Source organism: Bos indicus, chromosome 21, assembly GCF_029378745.1.
Source record: "Bos indicus isolate NIAB-ARS_2022 breed Sahiwal x Tharparkar chromosome 21, NIAB-ARS_B.indTharparkar_mat_pri_1.0, whole genome shotgun sequence".
NCBI lineage: Eukaryota > Metazoa > Chordata > Mammalia > Artiodactyla > Bovidae > Bos > Bos indicus.
This window is the reverse complement of record NC_091780.1, coordinates 28,286,526-28,306,876: the sequence shown is the minus strand read 5'-3', so window position 1 is coordinate 28,306,876 and position 20,351 is coordinate 28,286,526. Positions and strand designations below refer to the sequence as shown.

Below are 20,351 nucleotides of genomic sequence, written 5' to 3'. Positions count from 1 at the left end.
TTATGTGCAGGACCCAGGACGATGTAGCTCCAGGTCCTAGTGCAGTGCCCTCTGGGGAGCAGCCCTCCCGGGGCCCCCATGCTTTATCCATCCAAACAGCAGTGGGCAGAGCCAGGCAGCAAACCCACTGTGTGACATGTGAGCCCAGCCATGGCAGAGTTGCCTGGAGGGGATGCCATCCTGCGGAGGCCAGTGCACCTGAGCTTGACCATCTGGACGCAGCCTCAGACCCCAGCCCACGCAGCTGGGTAAGGAGACAGAATGTGCCAGACAGATCCCAGCCCAGGTCCCCCGCATTGACCACACCCCTTGTGACACCCCTGCAGGCAGGACCCAGCTGTCCCCTTGGCTGGGCACACTGGGCACAGGCTCAGATGGCCTCGAGGCCAATGCCCGGTACACGCAGGTGTGTCCGTGTGCACCAGAGTCTGCTGTCCTGCAGGCACAGCCAGGAGGAGCTGAACAGCACTTGGCCGTTGATCAACTGCCTCCTCTTTCTGCATAAACATCCCTGTCAGATGCACACTGCCATCACGCCCATTTCACAGATAGGAAGGAGGGAAGACGGAGGTTCAGAGAGGTGGAGGCTCCCAGGGGTCACCAGAGTCAGTAGTCTGACAAGTCAGGATCTGTCTCCATCTCTGGTCCCTCCATCCTAGCTCTGCCACCAGTTCCCCACCCCCACTGCTACCTGCCCTGACTCATCATCACCTGATCCCCAACCTGCCCCCACCCAGGTCTCTCTCTGCTTCTCTTTCACTCCCTTTGGCATCCACCCACCAGCCCAAGGGCTCTGTGAACACTGGCCACTCCCGCCCCCTCTCCGCGCCCTGGCTCTCGTCCCCAGGAGCTGAGCTGTGGAGAGGAACTCAGAAGGCATTGGGTGTCTGGCATGTGCTGACCCGTGGGTGTGATTACCTTGTGCTGGGAACTGCCTGGGACCCCAGGGACAAGGTGGCCTGTGCGCTGAGCCATCACCCACCATGTTGACACAGTCCTGGGACTGGCTGGGGTGCTCTGCTCTCCAAGGCACCGGATCCTTCTCCTGCCAATGCTTTTGTGTCCCGAGGGAGGGGAACCCCAGCCCCCAGCCCCTAGCACAGAACCAACATGGAAGGTAACAGAAGACCAGCTGCCTGAGGCCCAGAGACCATGGCTTCTACCTGAAGCATCTTCCTCAAGAAAAAACTGTGCAGGGAGGGTTGGCAGAAAGACAGCCACACAGCAAACCTGGAGGGGCCCGGTCAGGACACTGCATCCCCGTCATACATGGGGAGGTTCCAGCAGACCCACGAGGATGGCTGCCAGAGATGCCAGGATCTCTGCAAAACCAAGTTCTCTATTTCCAACTAGACTGAAACACCTCCCAGGAGGAAAGCACTTCCCTTCATTTCCCTACAGGCAATCAAATAAACAGACAGCAGGCCAATATCAAGACCTCCAAACTGACCTGAATGCATGCCATGCACAGCAGATCCTGGTCTGGGAACAGAGACTCCTGCATCACGTGGGGTTAACAGAGCCATGCTCTGCGTGAACTAATGAAGCTTTAAGATTACACAGGGAACTTACTTACAAAACAGAAGCAGACTCAAAGACTTAGAGAATGACCTTATGGTCACCGTGGAGAAGGCAGGGGTGGAGGGATAGATTGAGAGTTTGGGACTGACATGTACACATGGCTTTATTTAAAATGGATAAACAACAGGACCTATTGTACAACACAGAGAACTCGGCTCAATGTTATGTGGTGGCCTAGATGGGAAAAACATTTGAAAAAAGATACATGTATATGAAGAACTGAATCACTGTGCTATACACCTGAAACTAACACAACAGTGTCAATAACTCTACCCCAATATTAAATAAAAATTTTTAAAAATCGTATAACAAACCATAATGGAAAAGAATGTAATAAAAAAGGAATACATATATGTAGAACTGAGTCACTTTGCTGTACAGCAGTAACTAACCCAACATTGTAAATCAACTATCCTTCAATTGAAAATTTAAAAGCTATTACATTTTTTTTAAAGCATATGAACTAACATGGTATCAAACTAAGCTAAACAGAAATGACTCTCTTCGCTTGGATAAGTGGGGGGACCTGAACAAGGAACACCTGGCAGGCTCCCACCCTCAGCAAAGATCATCAGGGTCTCCTGTGGGGGCCTGTCCACACGGGAATCTACCTGAGCTGGACAGAGGCTGTGAGGATTGCCAACTCCCCCACATCTCCACTCCAGCTCCTCCTTCAAGACCCTGCACTGCAGCCTTGACCTTCAGCCCCCTCTAGTAATGACCCCCAGGAAGGCTTCCGCCTGTGCCCAGAGAGGATCACAAGGTGGCCCTAAGCTTTGCTGGCCCTAGAATCCCTCAGGGACGATTTCAAAGCTACCTGCTGCAACCCCGAGCTGCAGGTTCCCAACCTGACTGTGCAAGCAAGACATTATAGAGCCTGCAACCAGCAGGGCCACGCACCATCCACACCACACCTGCCAGAGTCCACAGATGAAGGAAGGAAGGCTAGAAGGGCAGCAGGGCCACAAGGCGAGTCAGATGACAGAGGCCCCAGGAGTCTAGGCAACCACACAGAGCTCTACTTTCCTTAAGGAGACCTTGATGTAGGGAAACATCAACCAACATAAAGGGTTTCCCTGGTGGCTCAGACAGCAAAGAATCTGCCTGCAACGCAGGAGACATGGGTATGATCTCTGGGTTGGGAAGATCCCCTGGAGAAGAGAATGGCAATCCACTCCAGTATTCTTGCCTGGAGAATTCCATGGACAGAGGAACCTGGCGGGTTACGGTCCATGGAGTCACAGAGTCAGATACAACTGAATGACTAACACACATACAAACACACACACTCAAAATCAACATAAAAGTTCAAAGCAATACGGAGTTGGAGAACTATGTCTTCCTCCTTCCAACTCAGCCTGCATGGGGAAATAGAGAAACACTGCTTTCTTCTTTGATGATGACAGTACTGGGTCTGCGTGGGGCACGGCCCTGGATGACCCACTCGATGCCTGCTGTGCCCTGTTAGGACCTCACTGTGTGAGCAGCTGGTTAACGCAACAAGGAGGTCACACCCCCATCTTCTCCACCCCGTTCAGAGGCCTGCCTCCCTGCCACCTGTTCTTCTGCTGGGGACACACCATGGACCAGCCACAGCAGCATCCATGTAGCAAAGCAGGCGTTAGCCAAGCTCATGGGATCCGTGATTCCTCTTAGTCGTACTCATCTGTGACTGCCATGCCCAGCACATGTCTGGGGAAGAGAAGGGGAGGAAGAAAGGCAAGCAAACAGGTTGGCTTGCTCCAGAACCCACAGCGCAGCCAGGCAGGTGTTCTTGAAAGGACTATTATGGTGGGGACTGCCTCCCCATGTCCATCTCCACTATTTTCCTTACAAACAGAACTTGGATTTTAAGGTGAACCACACCTTGTCCCATTCGCCTAGTTGGGGCAGTGTAACTAGCTTCTGGTCAAAAAGATATAAATAAGACTCCCAAAAATAACCCTTAAAGGCAGCTTGCTCAGCTTGGAGACAGATCCCTTTTGCTCACCTTTCCTCCTTCTGCTGCCTGGAACACAAATCTGATGGCTGGAGCTCCAGCAGCCATCTTGGGCCACAAGATGCTTTGCAATGAAAGCCATGTCTTAAGACAGTGGAACAAAAAGATACAAGAGGTCACTATCGATAATAATCTCATGAAGCTGCCCACCTCTGGCATTCTTTTAAGTGAAACACTAACTTCCTTCTTGTTAAAGATACTGTAGCCAGATTTAATCCTAAGGAAACGGCAACCCACTCCAGTATTCGTGCCTGGAAAACCCCATGGACCTAGGAGGCTCGTGGGCTACAGTCCATGGGGTTGCAAAGAGTCGGACACGACTGAGCGACTTCTGTGTGTGTGTGTGTGATATAACAGAATAAGCCTTCTATTTCCCATAAAAGGTCCTATTTCCCAGAAAAGCAGATTAGGGCACTCTGCTTAGACATTCTTTTCCCTTTCCTCTGGCCTCACTCTCTGATAGAAACACTGTGACTGGACAACCCTGGGCAGCTCAGCTACCAGGTGCAACTTGGGGCAGTCCTGCAAGTGTGACCATCTTCTACACTTCTAGGGGCCTCTGGGAACAAAGCCCTGAGGCTGACAGGTGACAGTTATGAGCCACCATGGGTCCCCACAACAAAAAGACTCCCAGTCAAGGATGAGCCCACACAGGTACCCAAGAGACCATGCCCATCTGGGCCCTAGGGACTTTACTGGTCACTGGATGGCCTTTGTTTTGCCTCAGAAAAATTTCCCTCTTCCTTATCTCATTAAGATCAGCATTTCACCCACCAGTCCTCAACAACAGGGTCTACAGAACAGACAAGGATGGCTGGACTCCAAGTATGTGGGCACCTGCTTTGCACAATTAGAACATCACTAACCCCCGGTCCTCCCCCGTGGAGGACTATGCATGGCTTCTGGTACACCTCCTATCCCATGTGTGTTGCCCACACTCAGAATCAAAGGGCAAGCTTCGAACAGTCTCCCCCTTGCCCAAAACCCTGCCAAGTCCCCACTGCCCCAGGACACAGTCCAAGCTCCTTACCTTCATCCCCAAAGCTACAGAGAGCTGGCCACCTGCCTGTCCCACCTGCCTCCACTCCCTCACTTTTCCCCAGCACTGACTCTCCCCGAGTTCACGGGCCCTGCCTGGTCCCAGGACACGGGCAGGTCTCTGCCCACCCAGAAGCCACTGCGTCCTGCGTCCCTCCAGGCTGGTCTCTTCCTGCATATGCCTCCGTGCATAATCAGTTCTTCCAGAACCTTCCCTAGTGCCCTGTGCTGCAGTCCACATAGGACCCCCTCCTTGGGCTCCAGCGTCAGATCCCAGGTTTTGGGCTCCCTGGGGGTGGGAACAGTCTGTCAGTATTACCTCCTCTGCAGAAGAAGGGCTGATACACAGCCGGAAGGGGCAGGTGCACTGGAGAAAAGTGCCCCACAGGCTGACTGTGTAACCTGTCAGCCCCACCACATGCCCCAGGCCAGTGAGCTGTGGGGTCACAGACTCCTCCAAGGTCAGCAGACATGAGGTCTTCACAGCTGAGGCTATGGGCAGGGCTTGCCTTGCTCTAGACACCGTTTCCCAGCAGACAGGGCCGCCCCAGGCGTCCCCTCACCATTCCCTCTCTTTCTTTGTCTGAAGAGGCTTCGTTTTCATTCCTGCTGCAAGCAGGCGGTGCCTGGCCTTACTGTCCAGGACCGAAAGTCACAGCTCTGCCCCTCAAGGATGTCAGTCACTGCTGCTGGGATGTCCACTGTCCTCCACCTCCAGGGAACTCTGGTCCTCCTGCCACAAGCCCCTGCAAGAAGCTGAGGCAGGTCTGCCCTGAGGGATAGAGAGAGTGTCACAAAGCCCAGGTGCAGTTCCATGGCCATAGCAGCAGGTCCCGGACCTTCAAGGTCCCAGACAGGCCCTCTGCCATCACTGCTGCACGCGGCATGGTCCAGCTGCTGTCACAGCTGTCCACACCTGCTCACCTGGGGTAGGAGTGACTGCACTTCGAAAACACCCTCCGTGCGACGGGGCCTCAGTGTCCCTCAGGCCTGCAGCAGGGAGGCAGGGGTCCCCGCTTCACCCTCCATGACTCTCAGGCTCCTGCCCGAGAGCAGAGTCCACCTGCCTAGCTCACTAGGCTCCAGACACAGGCAGTACCTCTGTGCCTGGCCCAGCTCAGCCTAGATGGCCCGTAAGCCGAGGTGCATCCTCAGCAATGCTGCTCATCAGCGTATCTGGTAAAACACCTTGTGCCCGGAAGTGCCACAGACAAACATCTGCAAGCGTCACTCTGAGTCCTGCCTGGACAACCGCAGCCTCGGAAAGGACTGAGCAGGTCCCGCCTCAGGATTGGGCAGGGGCCTCCCCTCGGATGAGCCGCCCCCGCCTGGTGCTCTGCAGGATGGAAGGAGGAGGGACGGGCAGAGACCCCCCGCCCCCACCTAGGACGGCCGGTGGAAGTCAATAGGGACACTGGGGAGAGGCCCGCTGGGAGGCTGCAAAGGCCCTTGGGTCACTCCCCCACCACAGGACAGCAGACCTGGTGCATGTTGGTCATGGCAGCCACTCTCCCTCAGGCCTGCCCACGACTGGAAGGTACCCACATCCGAACCTGCCCCGGGGGCTAGTTCTTTCTCTACCCAAATGACCCTTCAGGGAGGCCCTGAACTTTCTGCTGTTCTGAGGCAATAACATGTTCTCAGTGACTTTTAGCACGAGGGGCTGTCTCATTTCAGGAAGAAAAGGGAGTCATCTTGGGCACTCTGGAGCATCTTCCATCTCTCTGGAGCCTGGCCCATCGTGGGAGTGGGCAGTGCAGGGAGGGCCATGTGTCCCCTTTGCACAGAACTGTTGCAGGAAGGGGACCCCTTCCAGGGTCCGAGAACGTATTCTTGTCCAACACTTGGAAAGGCATCATCTGGAGGGTAGATCAGAAGGAGCATGGTGCCTCTGCTCAGTGACACGGACCGAAAGTGGTGACCTCGCAGCCTTGTGTGGTCGGGTTCAGGTCATCACCAAACAGCAGCACTGCTGCTTCAGGAGATGACTGGAGAGACACCCTCACTTTGCAAAGTTGGACAATTAAGACAGTTTCTGGAGTTTGCTGAGGGAGCATCATGCATTCCAGGAGCTGTTTCTCCCTGTGAGAGGCCAGAGTGGTCATTTCTGGGGTCTGGTGGTGCCTAAGAGTTAATTGGGATGTTGTTGTCTAGGTTTGGCTTGGAGATGAGAAAGCTTTGTGTTTCTTCAAATTAGCACTAATTTAAAATTACAATTTTAGTCTTAATTGTATGTATTTGGGGATCCCATTTAAGCCTCTGGAAATAATTGCAGGGTAATATTTTGGGAAGTCATATTAAAATGCACAGATGTTGTCTGGAGACAGGCCTCTGGGGGTGGGCAGAGCCCTGGTAGAGAGGGGTCTGGGGCAGCTTTCATAGCTGGTCCACGTCCCCTCCCCACTCCCAGTATGGCTACTGGAGGGGCTGCAGGTAGAACCCTTCTGAACGCAGTATGAACCGAACCCACCCCTCCTTACTGAATCTGGCACTGCCAGGACCCAGGAAGCCAAGGCCATGTGGTCACCATGCCACAGCCTGAGCTGCTGGAATCAAGGTAGGGGAAAGGGCTGGAAGGATGGGCCAGCAAGGTCCTGGAGCATCCCCTGCCCACAGGGTGCAGAGGTGGTGCTGGCAGGTGCAGGTGTCATATTCACTAGGAGCCCTTCCAAACCCTGGGGCTCTGGGTGGGCCCCATGTGAGCCCAGGCTCTGTGCCCAGGATCGGGCATGCAGTGAGGGGTCGACTGATCACAGAGGGGTTTATGATCTGAGGGTGGTCCTACCCACCCCCCCACCCTGGGAATGTCTGGGAAGAGCACAGAGGGCCTCTCCCCTCTCTCGCAAAGGATGTGGGCGCCTGCAAGCACTGCATTTGTCCTGAAGACATACCCTGAAAGCCCTTTTCCACCTGTGCTGGTGGGGCTGGAGGCTGGGCCCTCAGAAAGGTGGGGGATAGGGTCTTTGGGGCCACCGTAGCACTTCCCCCTCCTCCTAATTCCTTGTTCTACAGAATACAAGTAGGCCAATATTACCCTGTAAGTAAACAACCGAGATAAATGCTTCCATTTGAGCAAAGAAGCGACATCATCTTTAGCGAGTGGGTGGTGGAGCCAGGCTGCCTTGTACAAGAACTCTGGTCTTTAGGAATACATATTTTTTCCCTTCCCCTGATGCAATTAGGAAAATAATATTTTTTTACACTTGCAATTAAGAGCAGAACAGATGGCAATGGTTTAAAAATCTGTTCATGAGACTTGATACTGGGGGTGGGGGGCATTGTTGATGAGACATAGAGGACGGGGCGACTCTGTTTTTCTTGCTGCGTGGAAGGCCCACTATTGTGATCCCCAAAACAAAGTACTGGGGGCTTAAGGAAAGGGATGAGAAAGAAGGTTCATCCACAATAAGAGGGCAAAACGGCTGGCGATTTAGAAGTGACAGCAGGAAAGCCCACCTGCTTCTGTGCGGCTGGGCCCGCCCTGCTGCCCAGCAAGGCTGCAACCCCAGGACCCCCACAGCACCATTATCACCTCGTGTTCCTCTTGGCAGTGCTGGGCCATTTTCTCCATCCACTGAGGACTTTCAGAGCCTCCCAGACATGGGTTCCCTCATCTGTGCTTCAAATTTACCAAGATCACAAGACATGAGAGAAATCCTACAAATTAGCCATCACTGTGGCCAAGTGGCTTGGCTTCTTGATCACCTTGGTTTATTCATTCAGAACCGGCTGAAACCAAACTGGATCCTATAGGGCTCCTGGGCACGGAAACCTTGCTCTGTCCCCCATTTCTTGATTATAGGAAATAAGCTTCATTCAGCCCCCGTGACCTTCCCTGGGTTCCAATGGACAGGTTCAAGCAGTTGCTAATTAGGGATGGGAGAGGAGACAAGGGAGAAGCATTCAAGAAACAATAGTGCAGGGACTTTGCTGGTGGCCCAGTGGCTAAGACTCTGTGTTCCCAAAGGAGGGGGCCCAGGTTCAATCCCTGGTCAGGGAACTAAGATCCCATAGGCCACAAGTAAGAGTTTTCATGCCATGACTAAAAGATCCCGCATGACACAGCAAAGATTGAAGATCCCTGTGCTGCAACTAAGACCAACACAGCCAAATAAATGTATTTTTTAAAAGAAGAAGAAAGCAGATATTAAAAAAAAAAAAAAGAACCAGTAGTGCAGCCTTGGGGCAGGGTCCTGGTTCCTCAAGGATACACATATTATTACACCTTTGAGTTCTACAGGAATTAAGTTGCCCCCCACCCAGATGGGGGATGGAATGAGGATATGGACCCTCATGACTTCAGTTAACTAAAGCTTGGACTCTGTTGATTTTTTGCCCCAATTCTATGCTGGATTCCCCTCTGCTCAAGTTCCCTCATGGATATGCATGTACCCTTAGCTTAAAACTTCCTGTTTTATGGAGATGCTGCTTTGGGAAAGATCCCCGGTGTTTTCCTCACTTACTGCAGGTAATAATATATCCTTCCTTCTCTCGATCTTTGGCTTGGTTGTGTCTATTGGCTCAAACCCACCAAGAGGTGAACCCAGTTTTGGGGTGACATACCCCCTCCCCCAAGGAGAAGGCAATGGCACCCCACTCCAGTACTCTTGCCTGGAAAATCCCATGGACGGAGGAGCCTGGTGGGCTACAGTCCATGGGGTCGCGAAGAGTCGGACACGACTGAGCAAATTCACTTTCACTTTTCACTTTCATGCATTGGAGAAGGAAATGGCAACCCACTCCAGTATTCTTGCCTGGAGAATCCCAGGGACGGGGGAGCCTGGTGGGCTGCCGTCTATGGGGTCGCACAGAGTCGGATACAACTGACGTGACTTAGCAGCAGCAGCAGCAGCAACCCCCTCCCCCACACCTTCTCACCACACCAACAGGCTCCTGCTGATAACAGTGGGTACCAGCTGAAAGAACTCCAAGACCAGACTCTCTCTGAGACTCAGGGCTGAGAGAAGCTCAGTCTCCAGAGGGGAGGCCAAACCTAGGCCTCTGTCACCTACAACTTCAGGAGATACGACACACAGCAGCCCAGCTCCTACTGCATACTCAGTCACTAAGTTGTGTCTGACTCTTTCCGATCCTTTGGACTGTAGTCCACCCAGCTCCTCTATCCATGGGATTTCCCATCAAGAATACTGGAATAGGTTACCATTTCCTACTCCGGGGATCTTCCCGACCCAGGGACTGAACCTGCGTCTCTTGCATCTCCTGCACTGCAGGCAGATTCTTTACTCACTGAGCCATCAGGAAAGCCCCAGTTCCTAATGAGATTTACACAAACTCACACAAGAAAGTCCTTTTACCTTAGTTCCTACTTTCCATTATAACATATCTGACTTTCAACAACAAATTAGAAAGCATGTCAAAGGCAAAAAAAAATAATTTTTTAAAAACCCATACTCTAAAGAGATAAAGCAAGCATCCTAACCAGACTCAGATATGATACAGATTTTGGAATGAACAGACTGGAAATTTAAAGTAACTATGATTCATATGTTACAGGCTCTGATGGGAGAAGACAGCATGCAAGAACAGATGGGTAATGTGAGCAGAGCTATGGAGAGTCTAAGAAAGAATCCAAAGGAGATGCTAGAAATTTTTTGAAAACTGGTAATAGAAAGGAAAAATGTCTTTGATGGGCTCATCCGCAGACTTAATACAGCTGAGGGGAAAATCAGAGAGCTGGAAGACAGGCCAATAGAAACTTGCCAAATTGAAATTTTGCAAAAAAAAGGTCAGTCCAGGGGTGAAAGCAGAGACAGAATAGAGCATCCAAGGACCACGGGACAATATTAAAAATATAACATACATGTACCTGGAAGACCCAAAGGAAATAAATGAGATAATGAGGAAGAAAACATATTTGAGGTAATAATGTCTGACAATTCTTCTAAAATTAACAACAGATACCAAACCACAGATTCGGGAATCTCAAAGAACACCAAGCAGAATAAATACTTTTAAAAGAAAAACAAGTGATTAACAGATGCGAACTATTATATATAGGATAGGTAAACAATAAGGTCATACTGTGTAGCACAGAGATCTATGTTCAATAGTCTGTGATAAACCATAATGGAAAAGAATATAAAAAATAATACACATATAACTGATTTCACTTTGCTGTACAGTAGAAATTAACACAACATTGTAAATCAACTATACTTCAATAAAATAAGTTTAAAAACAACAACAAAAACTACACCTAGGCATATCATACTCAAACTGTAGCAAACCACAGACAAAGAGAAAATCAATACATCAATGCCATTTTAGGAACTTCCCTAGTGGTCCAGTGGTTAAGAATCTGCATGCCAATGCAGGGGACATGGGAACTAAGTTCCTGGTCTGGAAACTAACATCCCACATGCCGTGGAGCAACTAAGCCCATCCGCCACAACTACGGAGCCTGCACGCTGACACTACTGAAGCCCAAGCACCCTCTAGCCCGTGCTCTGCAACAAGAGAAGCCACTGCAACGAGAAGCCTGCGCACTGCAACTAGAGAAAGCTTGAATGCAGCAACAAAGACCCATCGCAGCATAAATAAACAGAATAAATAGAAAACAGAGTTTGTCAGAGTGAATAAAAACACAAGACCCAACTGGATGCTGTCTATAAGAAACCCGTGTTAAATATAAAGACTCTGATAGGTTGAAAGTAAAGAGATGGAAAAAGATATACCATGCTAATTACAGTTGAAAGAAAACTAGAATATCAGTACTCATTTCAGACAAAGCAGACTTCAGAACAAGGAAAACCATCAGGGATAAAAAGGAGGCATTACAATGAGATGCATAATTCAGTTCAGTTCTCCAACAAGAGATCAAAATTGTAAATGGCTATGCACGTAACAGAGCATCAAAATATATGAGGCAAAACTGATAGAACTGGGAAGAGAGATGGGCAAATCCATTATTATAATTGGAGACATCCACATCCCCCATCAGTAACCAATAGAACAAGTAGGCAGAAAATCAACAAGGATGGTTCCCCTGGACAGCACTGCCCATCAGAATGAAATTAAACTAAAAATCGATAAAGGAAGATGGGTGAAATCCCCAAATATCTGGAAATTAAACAACATCATTCTAAACAACACATGGGTCAATGAGGAAATACCAGAAGAATTTTTTTTTAGTTTTTTTAACTAAATGAAAATAAAAATACCACTTGTCAAAATTTCCATAGTGTAACAAAAGCAGTGCTTATCAGAAATATATAGCATTAAATGTACACATCAGAAAAGAAGAAAGTATAAAATCAATAACCTAGGCTTCTACCTCAGGAAACAAAATGAAGGGAAAATGATGCCTGAAACAAGCAAAGGAAATATCATAAAAATTAGAGCATAAATCAATTAAGTTGAAAACAAGAAGAAAAGAAAGAAAATCAATGAACCTGAAATCTATTTTATTGACCAGTTGCTCAGTCACTCAGTCATGTCTGATTCTTTGTAGCCCCAAGGACTGTAGTCTGCCAGTCTCCTCTGTCCATGTAATTTTCTAGGCAAGAATACTGGAGTGGGTTGTCATTTCATACTCCAGGAGATCTCCCCGACCCAGGGATCGAACCCATATCTCTGACGTCTCCTGCATTGGCAGGTGGGGTCTTTACCACTGGGCCACCATACTGACCAGGCTAACTAAGGGATACAAGATACAAACTACCAATACCAAAAAAAGGAAGAGGAGTCATCAACACTGATCTCATAGAGAAGGATAATAATATAACATTAAAAGGAGGATTTGATTACATAAAAGAGCACTATAAAGAACTCTGTGCCCCCAAATTTGATAATCTGGATAAAATAGACCGATCCCTTAAAGACATGTACTGGCAAAACTCACAAGAAGAGAAACAGACAAACAGAACAGCCATATGCATTTTTAAAATTTAATAAATAATTAATAACCTTCTTAAAAGAAATCAGCAGGCCCAGATGGTTTCTCTGCTGAACTGTACCAAATGTTTAAGGAAGGGATGATACGATTCTCTACAATCTATTCCAGAAATCAGAAGAGGAAGAACGTGTCCTAACTCATTCTCTGAGGCCAGCATTCCCCTAATATCACAACCTGGCCCGTCACCACCCTAACAGTAAAGAGGCAACAGCGCCACTCAGACACCCCCACCGGCAGAAGAGGACCCGGTGGGTCTGAAAGGAGAGAGAAAAGGTGACAGGACACGCATGTCTGCTCTGCGTGGCTTGTTCTCTGGGAACGCCCAGAACTCGTCTTTTTCATCAGTATGTCAAAACAGAAAATAGTGAGAAACAGGTGCCACTGTCCTAGAGCTTTTGCTGGAGAAAGATAACAGGGAGGAGGCACCTGGCTGTCCACCCTGCCCTCAACGGGCACATGAGCACAGACACTGAGATGCACTGGCACGTGGGACCTGGCAGGCAGCGTGGTGACCCTACTGGTCCTACTCACCGAGAAGCTACAGGCACCCCCGGACCCTGGGCCATCCGCAGGTCAGTCCTGGCCTCGCCGTGGGCTCCCCCCACAAGAGGCAGAGATGATGGATCCTCTGGAGACTGAAATGGAAGAGCACATGGGCATCAAACAGCTGAGCACACACACAGACTTCTCGGGTGTAAACAGAAGGAAGTTCTCCAACGTGGGTGCCGATCATGATCACACACTCGATAAAGCTCCCTATTGTTGTTGTTTAGTTGCTCAGTTGTGTCCAACTCTTTTCGACCCCACGGGCTGTAGCCCGCCAGGCTTCTCTGTCCATGGGATTTCCCAGGTAAGAATACTGGAGTGGGTTGCCATTTCCTTCTCCAGGGAACCTTTCGAACCCAAGAATCAAACCCATGTCACCTGCATTGCAGGTGGATTCTTTACCACTGAGCCACCAGGGAAGTCCTCCAAAGGATACTCCTTAAAACAGGAAGAAGCTAACCAGACATGGATACAACCAATGAACCAGTAAAATAAAAGGTTGGTAGTCTATGTCATTATGCTTTGATCAAGACCCATAGAATATACAATGCAGAAAGTGAACCTAACTGTAATTCAGTTAATAATAATAATAGTGCATCAATATCGGCTCATCAGTGGTAACTAATGCACCATACTAACGTCAAGATGTTAATAACAGGGGAGATGAGGGGAGTAGGGGTTACAGGCCATCTGGAAACTTTCTGCTCAATTTTTCTGTAAATCTAAAATTGCTGAAATAATTACGCCTCCTAATTTAAAAAAATACGCTGATTGATATTTAGAAGGCTGAATGGAAAGATGGATATAACTGAGAAGCCGATGGGTAAACTGAAAGATGGAGCTAAGAGATTTTCCCAGAATGCAGTGCAAATAGACAATGGGCAGCAATCCCAGGGCATGTTTTTCCTGACTTTGATGACAGCCACTGGGCTCCAGGAGCATCCTTCCCTACCCCCAAGGGCTCTCTCTCTCTCTCTCTCCCCTCAAATTGGGGAGCTTTAGCAAATTCTCAGGCTTTTGGTTGTTCATCTCATCTTTCTCCAAGACTGCTTTGGGGGAGGTGGGGGGACAGGACAGGAAACCTTAGAAACCACGTCAACCTTTGTCTGGGTCCTCAGCCTCTCCCAGGCTTCCTTAGTGACTCAGACAGTAAAGAGTATGCCTACAATGAAGCAGACCCAGGTTTGATCCCTCGGTCAAGCAGATCCCCTGGAGAAGGGAATGGCAACCCACTGCAGTATTCTTGCCTGGAGAATCCCAAGGACAAAAGAGTCAGGTGGGGTACAGCTCAGAAGGTTGCAAAGAGTTGGACATGACTGAAGGACCAACACTTTCGCTTTTGACTGCTCCCAGACTGTGGTTTTCCCAGTTCATGGCCTGAGGGAAAACCACACTCTCTTTATTTAGTTATTGGTGGTGAATTATTTCTTCACTGGTTTTGACTTTAAAAAAAAAAATTATTACTTTAGAAGGAGTCCTAGTAAAGTCTTTCAAAAAAGCAATTCTGCCTTCTCTATCAAAATTTAAATATGCATATCCTTTTACCCAACAACTGTATTTCCAGGAGGACTCACATATATATGAAATATGTGAGTATAGGGATTTTCCCTGCAGCAATCTTTCTAAAAACTGGAAGCAACCTAAATCCCCATAAATAGGAGAATGGTTAAATAAATTAGAGCAGGGCCCATAAGCTGGAGTACTCTGAGACTTTTTTTTTAAAGAGGTAGCCAATATGCACCTACCCAGAGAAATCTTAAAAGCCTAGAACTGAGTGAAAATGGCAAGTTAACTAAAAAGTATGTGTTGTGTGTGTTTCTGTATGTGTCTGCGTGTGTCTGTGTGTGTGGATCCCAGTTACAGACGCAGCAAGCCAGCTAGACAATGTATACACATCTGCAAGTCCAGGTATGGACACAAAGGCAAACAGAACAGCCCAAAAGGGCTTCCACCAGTGCTTGCCAGCACTTCCTCTGTGGGCAGTGGCATGGACACAGGAGACGAGGCCACGTGGGCATCGCTTTTACTCTATTATACACATGCTTCCTCGTTGGATCTTTTACCAAGGCGCATTTCTCATCCTGCAGCATTCAGATGAAACCCACAGTCTGTGCGTTTGAGAGTTTCATATTCTGGCTGGGAGGTGCTGGCACCAAGAAAACCGACCTTGGGGAAGGGCAGCCAGGAGGGAGGGAAGGAAGCAGGGCTTCCCAGGGGGATGGGGGAGGAGCACACAGGCACTCAAGATTCCTCAGGAAGGAAGGTCACCCCTGGGCAGCAGGGATAAGAACACACATAGCCCAGAGTCCAGGAACAGAAACACAGGGCGGGCAGGCAGGGACCAGAGACAGGCAGCACCCTCTACCGCTCTAGATCCAAGCACCTGCAGCCCTCACACACCAGGCCCATCATCCTGCTGCCCTGCCCACCCTTCGGCGTTCCCCACAAAGGGCAGGGATGCTGTCCCAGGAGGGGTGGACCCGTGGGATTTAAGCTTGGCCTCTGAGCAGGTGAGCAGAGCCCACCCCTATGTCTGGAAGGTCCTGCCTTCAGTCCTGGCCCATAACACAGCAAACTGCAATGTAAAACATCCAGTTTATACGGGACAAAACTCAGCAGTCCTGCCTCCAACAGTGCTAATATGCTGGGTACCAGAACACTAGCTCCATGGCACATGGCAGATGGTGCTCGGTCACTGGAGCGTGGCGCGTGGTAGGTGTTTCAGAAGCACTTGCTGAATGATGGGTTAATGGATACATGGATGGATGTCACATGTCTTTGAAATCTTACAAAACACCTAACATACATTTTAAAAGTAAATGCACACACAAGATACTCAAGGTACCTCTGAGTAAAAAGCCCAGAGAACAATGGATAAAGATCCAGAGACACTGGGACCAAGGGCCCATCCTCTGACATCCCTGCAAACTGGGAGGACTGCCCTGTAACCATATGAGGGTGCCCAGATGAAGTGAAGCCACCCCCCAGTCCCCAGAAATCGGAAGAGTAAAGAGAAACAGCTTCCAGAGGGTGCCAGACGGGAGTACCCCACCCACCCAGCTACCCAGCCTCCTCACCCACACTCGCCTGGGTCACTAGCCGTCAGCTGGAACTCGGGCTTCTTACGCAGCTTCACCTCTGCGATGCTGGGCGGTCTAGGGTTGGACGTGAGTTGTGAATGAAGCCGGGAGCCTGGCCCGCCCCCTCCCAGATTCCAAATCCTTGTGTCCCTGAGGCCACAGCTTCTCCCTTCAGACTTCAAAGAGCAAAGGACAGATCTGCGCATAACCCATGCTTCCTAATCTGGGGATATTCTCAGAAATAGCAAGCCTCTTCTCTGGCCCTTCCTGGAAATAGCCTGGCTCTTACATGTGACAAAAGGATGCAAAGTGGTGTCTCCGTGATCTGAATATGAACACTGGAAATACTTCCAGGTCTTCCAAATGGCAATAAAAATATTTTAAATAATTTAACGTCAGGTCCATTTAACAGAATTCGAGATAGCTCAGGCAAATACATGAGGAGAGGAAAGAGAGGAGCAATGAAAAATTCTAATGGATACAGCGATATAAGTAGGACTGAGGGGAAAATCACTGCATAGCCACAGAGGATTCCCAAAGACGACATTCTTGAAATCTCTTTTAAAACAGTATGATCCTAGCATCCCACAACTCCAAAATACTCTAGCAAAGCCTGTCTTCAGCAGCTTGCAGAAAACATGCATGCTCATTATCTTCCTTGGAATGGCAACAACAAGGGAGCTCTGATTCTATCTTTCCAGCACGGGAACTGCCAGGAGTCTTCCATGCGCACCGCTGACAGCTCCCTTTCACATGAGAAGCAGTTGTTGTTGTTCAGTTGCTCAGTTGTGTCCACCTCTTTGTGACCCCATGGATTGCAGCACGCCAGGCTTCCCTGCCCTCCACTATCTCTCAGAATTTGCTCAAATTCATGTCCATTGAACTGATGATGCCACCCAACCATCTCACCCTCTGCCACCCCTTTCTCCTCTTGCCTTCAATCTTCCCAGTATCAGAGTTTTTTCACAATGAGTCAGCTCCAATGAGAAGCAGACTCACGTCCAGATGGGCTCAGGGCGGCAAGCAGACTGCCCACCAAGCTGCAACGGTGTGGGGTGGGCAAGGGGACCATCGTGGCAGCCACCTTTTGTTTTTTTAAGTGGGAAACATTTCTGAATGGCTTAAGCAGGATGTATTCTGATGTTTAAAGCTCTATTAAATTGAAGAAAGAGAAAGAATCCATACCTGGCTCCATACAGAACAAGGGAATATCACTAGCCCCCAGATTGTCAATGAATTAAACTCCTTCCCTGATCCTGCAGAGCAGCCCTGGGTCTGGGCATCTTATCTCTGTCAAGCAGGCCGATAGGCAAGCCACTGCCACATGGCCCCACGTGAGCTGCAGATGTCAGCAACGCGCTATCTTCTTTGTTCAGGGGACACAAAGCAGTCCAGCACTGGTGGCTGTGTTCTTTCTTCCCAACAGGACCTAATTGGCACTGTCCTTCTCTGGTGTCTGGTCTCCCTGGACAGAGCAGGAATGCAGCCAACAGAAGCCAAACTATGCAGCTCACAGGCTCCTCCCTGGCTCAGTCAGGCCTCAGTGCACTAAGCTCCCAGCTCAGGATGCAGAACCCGGGCACAGAGGGTCTTCTGCATCTAAAGGTCTTTATATGAAGTCATAATTTTTTTTTTTTGGCTGCACCACATGGCATGTGGGATCTTAGCTCCCCAACCAAGGATCAAACTCACATCCCCTGCATTGGAAGGCAAAGTCTTAACCACTGGACCTCCAGGGAAATCCCTGAAGACAAAATTAAAATCACATCTTTTTACAGTCCTATTTAATTTTACAGTCCTATTCAATGCTTCTCACTGAAAAACCAGAAAATGCAAGTTATTCATTTAGTGACTTCCTTTTTTAGAAAAGAATCACATATATGAAACTTGAGACAGTCCCTAAAAATCAACATGTATGATCCTTGAAACTCTAAATATCTGAATTTGAAATCATTTCCTATCAAACCCACTCAATAGAATGCAAACTATTTCAAGCATATATACCATTATTAGTGTATAATAGATAGAAGGAATATGAAACTAAAATTTCAAATGCATGCAGTTCTGTAAAAATGAAAAGAGAAACCTTGTTTCATTGCTATATGCAGAATCTTCAAAGATGATGTTTCAGAAACCAGCCATGGTTTTGACATTTATGTAAATAAATCAGTGACTTCTGTGGTGGTCCAGTGGTTAAGACTTCATACTTGCAATGAGGGGGCCCAGGTTCGATACCTGGTCAGGGAACTAGATCCCACATACTGCAACTAAGAGTTCACACGCTATGCTAAAAAGATCCTGCATGCTGCAGCTAAGACCTGGCACAGCCAAATAAATAAATAATTTTAAAAAAAAGAAAACAAATCATTGTGATGTACTGGGACAAGGTCTATGAGAGGATAATGGTGAGAAAACACAAGACAGAAAAATAAAGTTGGAAGACTCATGCTGCCTGGTTTCCAGAGTTACTGTGAAGCTACAATAATCAAAACAGTGTGGTGCTGGTGAAAGGATAGACAGATAGATCAATAGACTACAGCAGGGAGCCCAGAAATCACCCCACTTAATAATAATCTACTTATCTTTGACATAGGAACAAAGGCAATATGATGGAGAAAAGATGTAGTTTTTTTAACAGACAGCCATGGGCAAAAAAATGAACCCAGACACAGACTTCAGATTCTTCACAAAAATCAATGGATCCAAGACCTAAAAGTCAAAAACCAAAGCTATAAAAACTGAAAGACAATGCAGCAGAAAACTCTAGATGAACCTGTGTTTAGCAATGACTGTTTTAGATATAACACCAAAGGCATGATCTATGAAAGAAGGAATTAATAAGCTTGACTTCATTAAAAGGTAAAGTTTCTGCTCTATGAAAGACACTGTTAAGAGAATGAAAAACAAGCCACAGACTGAGAGAAAATATTTGCAAAAGACACATCTGATAAGGGATTTGTTATGCAAAATATACAAAGAACACTTAAAGGTCAACAATAAAAAAATAAACAACTCAATTATAAAATGAATCAAAAATATGAAGACACCTCACCAAAGAAGGAAAGAGCCAATAACCATATGAAAAGATGCTTTTAATTTGGGCAATGCAAATTAAAACAGCAGTGAGAAGACACAGAGAACAGACTTGTGGGTGCCAAGGGGGAGGGGTGGAGAAGCGATGAATTGAGAGTTTGGGATTAGCAGATGCAAACTTTTATCTATAGGATGGATAAACAACAAGGTCCTACAGTGTAGCACAGGGAACTATATTCAGTATCCTGTAATAAACCATAATGGAGGGACTTCCCTGGTGGTCCAGTGGTTAAGAATCCACCTTCCAATGCAGGGGACATGGGTTCAATCCGTGGTCGGAGAACCCACATGCCACAAGGCAACTAAGCCTGCATGCCCCAACTACAGATCTTGCACACCAGAACTGGAGAGAAGCACGAGTGACACAACAGAGATCCTGTGTGCCACAGCTAAGACCTGACACAGTCAAATAAATAAACATTTTTTTAAAAGAACGAAAAAGAATGTGCGTGCCAATGCAGGAGACACAGGTTCGACCCCTTGTCTGGGAAGATCCCATGTGTCACAGAGCAACTAAGCCCGTGCACCACAACTACTGAGCTTGCACTCTAGAACCAGAGGATGGCAACTATTGAGCCCACGTGCCACAACTACTGAACTGTGTGTGCTCTAGAGCCTGCGCCCCACAACAAGAGAAGCCACCACAGAGACAAGCCCTTGCATCACAACTAGAGAGTAGCCCCCGCTCGCCACAACTAGAGAAAGCCCACACGGCAACAAAGACCCAGCATGGCCAGAAGTAAATGAATAAATAAAAGGATTTTAAAAGGAGACAAAAGCTGTTGTTAAATGAATAAATAACTTTTACCACCGCCATCAACAACAAAAAGCCAGCAACGAGATACTACTACATATCTAACAGAATGGCCAAATCCAGACCCTGATGACACCAAGTGCTGTTGAGGATGCAGAGCAACAGGAACTCTCATTCACTGCTGGTGGGGATGCACAATGGTACGGCCACTTGGGAAGACAATTTGGCAGTTTCTTAAAAAGATAAACTCACTACTCTTACCACAGATCTAGCAATCTTACTCTTTGATATTCTACTTCCCAAAAGTTGAATATTTATGTTCACACAGAAACCTGCACGTGGTGG

General features: G+C 48.2%; 1 protein-coding gene across 6 annotated transcripts in view; it reads right to left on the bottom strand.

Moving 5' to 3' along the window:
- APBA2 (amyloid beta precursor protein binding family A member 2) overlaps window positions 1–20,351 on the bottom strand; it is a 138,682-nt gene that overhangs the window by 96,101 nt on the left and 22,230 nt on the right. For 2 of the 6 annotated variants that reach the window (XM_070775265.1, XM_070775268.1), the window contains exon 2: window positions 13,065–13,168. The exons of the other annotated variants lie outside the window; for them this stretch is intronic. The gene's annotated coding sequence lies outside the window, so the exon portion shown is untranslated. The remainder of the gene's footprint in view (window positions 1–13,064; window positions 13,169–20,351) is intronic. 6 annotated transcript variants of the gene reach the window in all.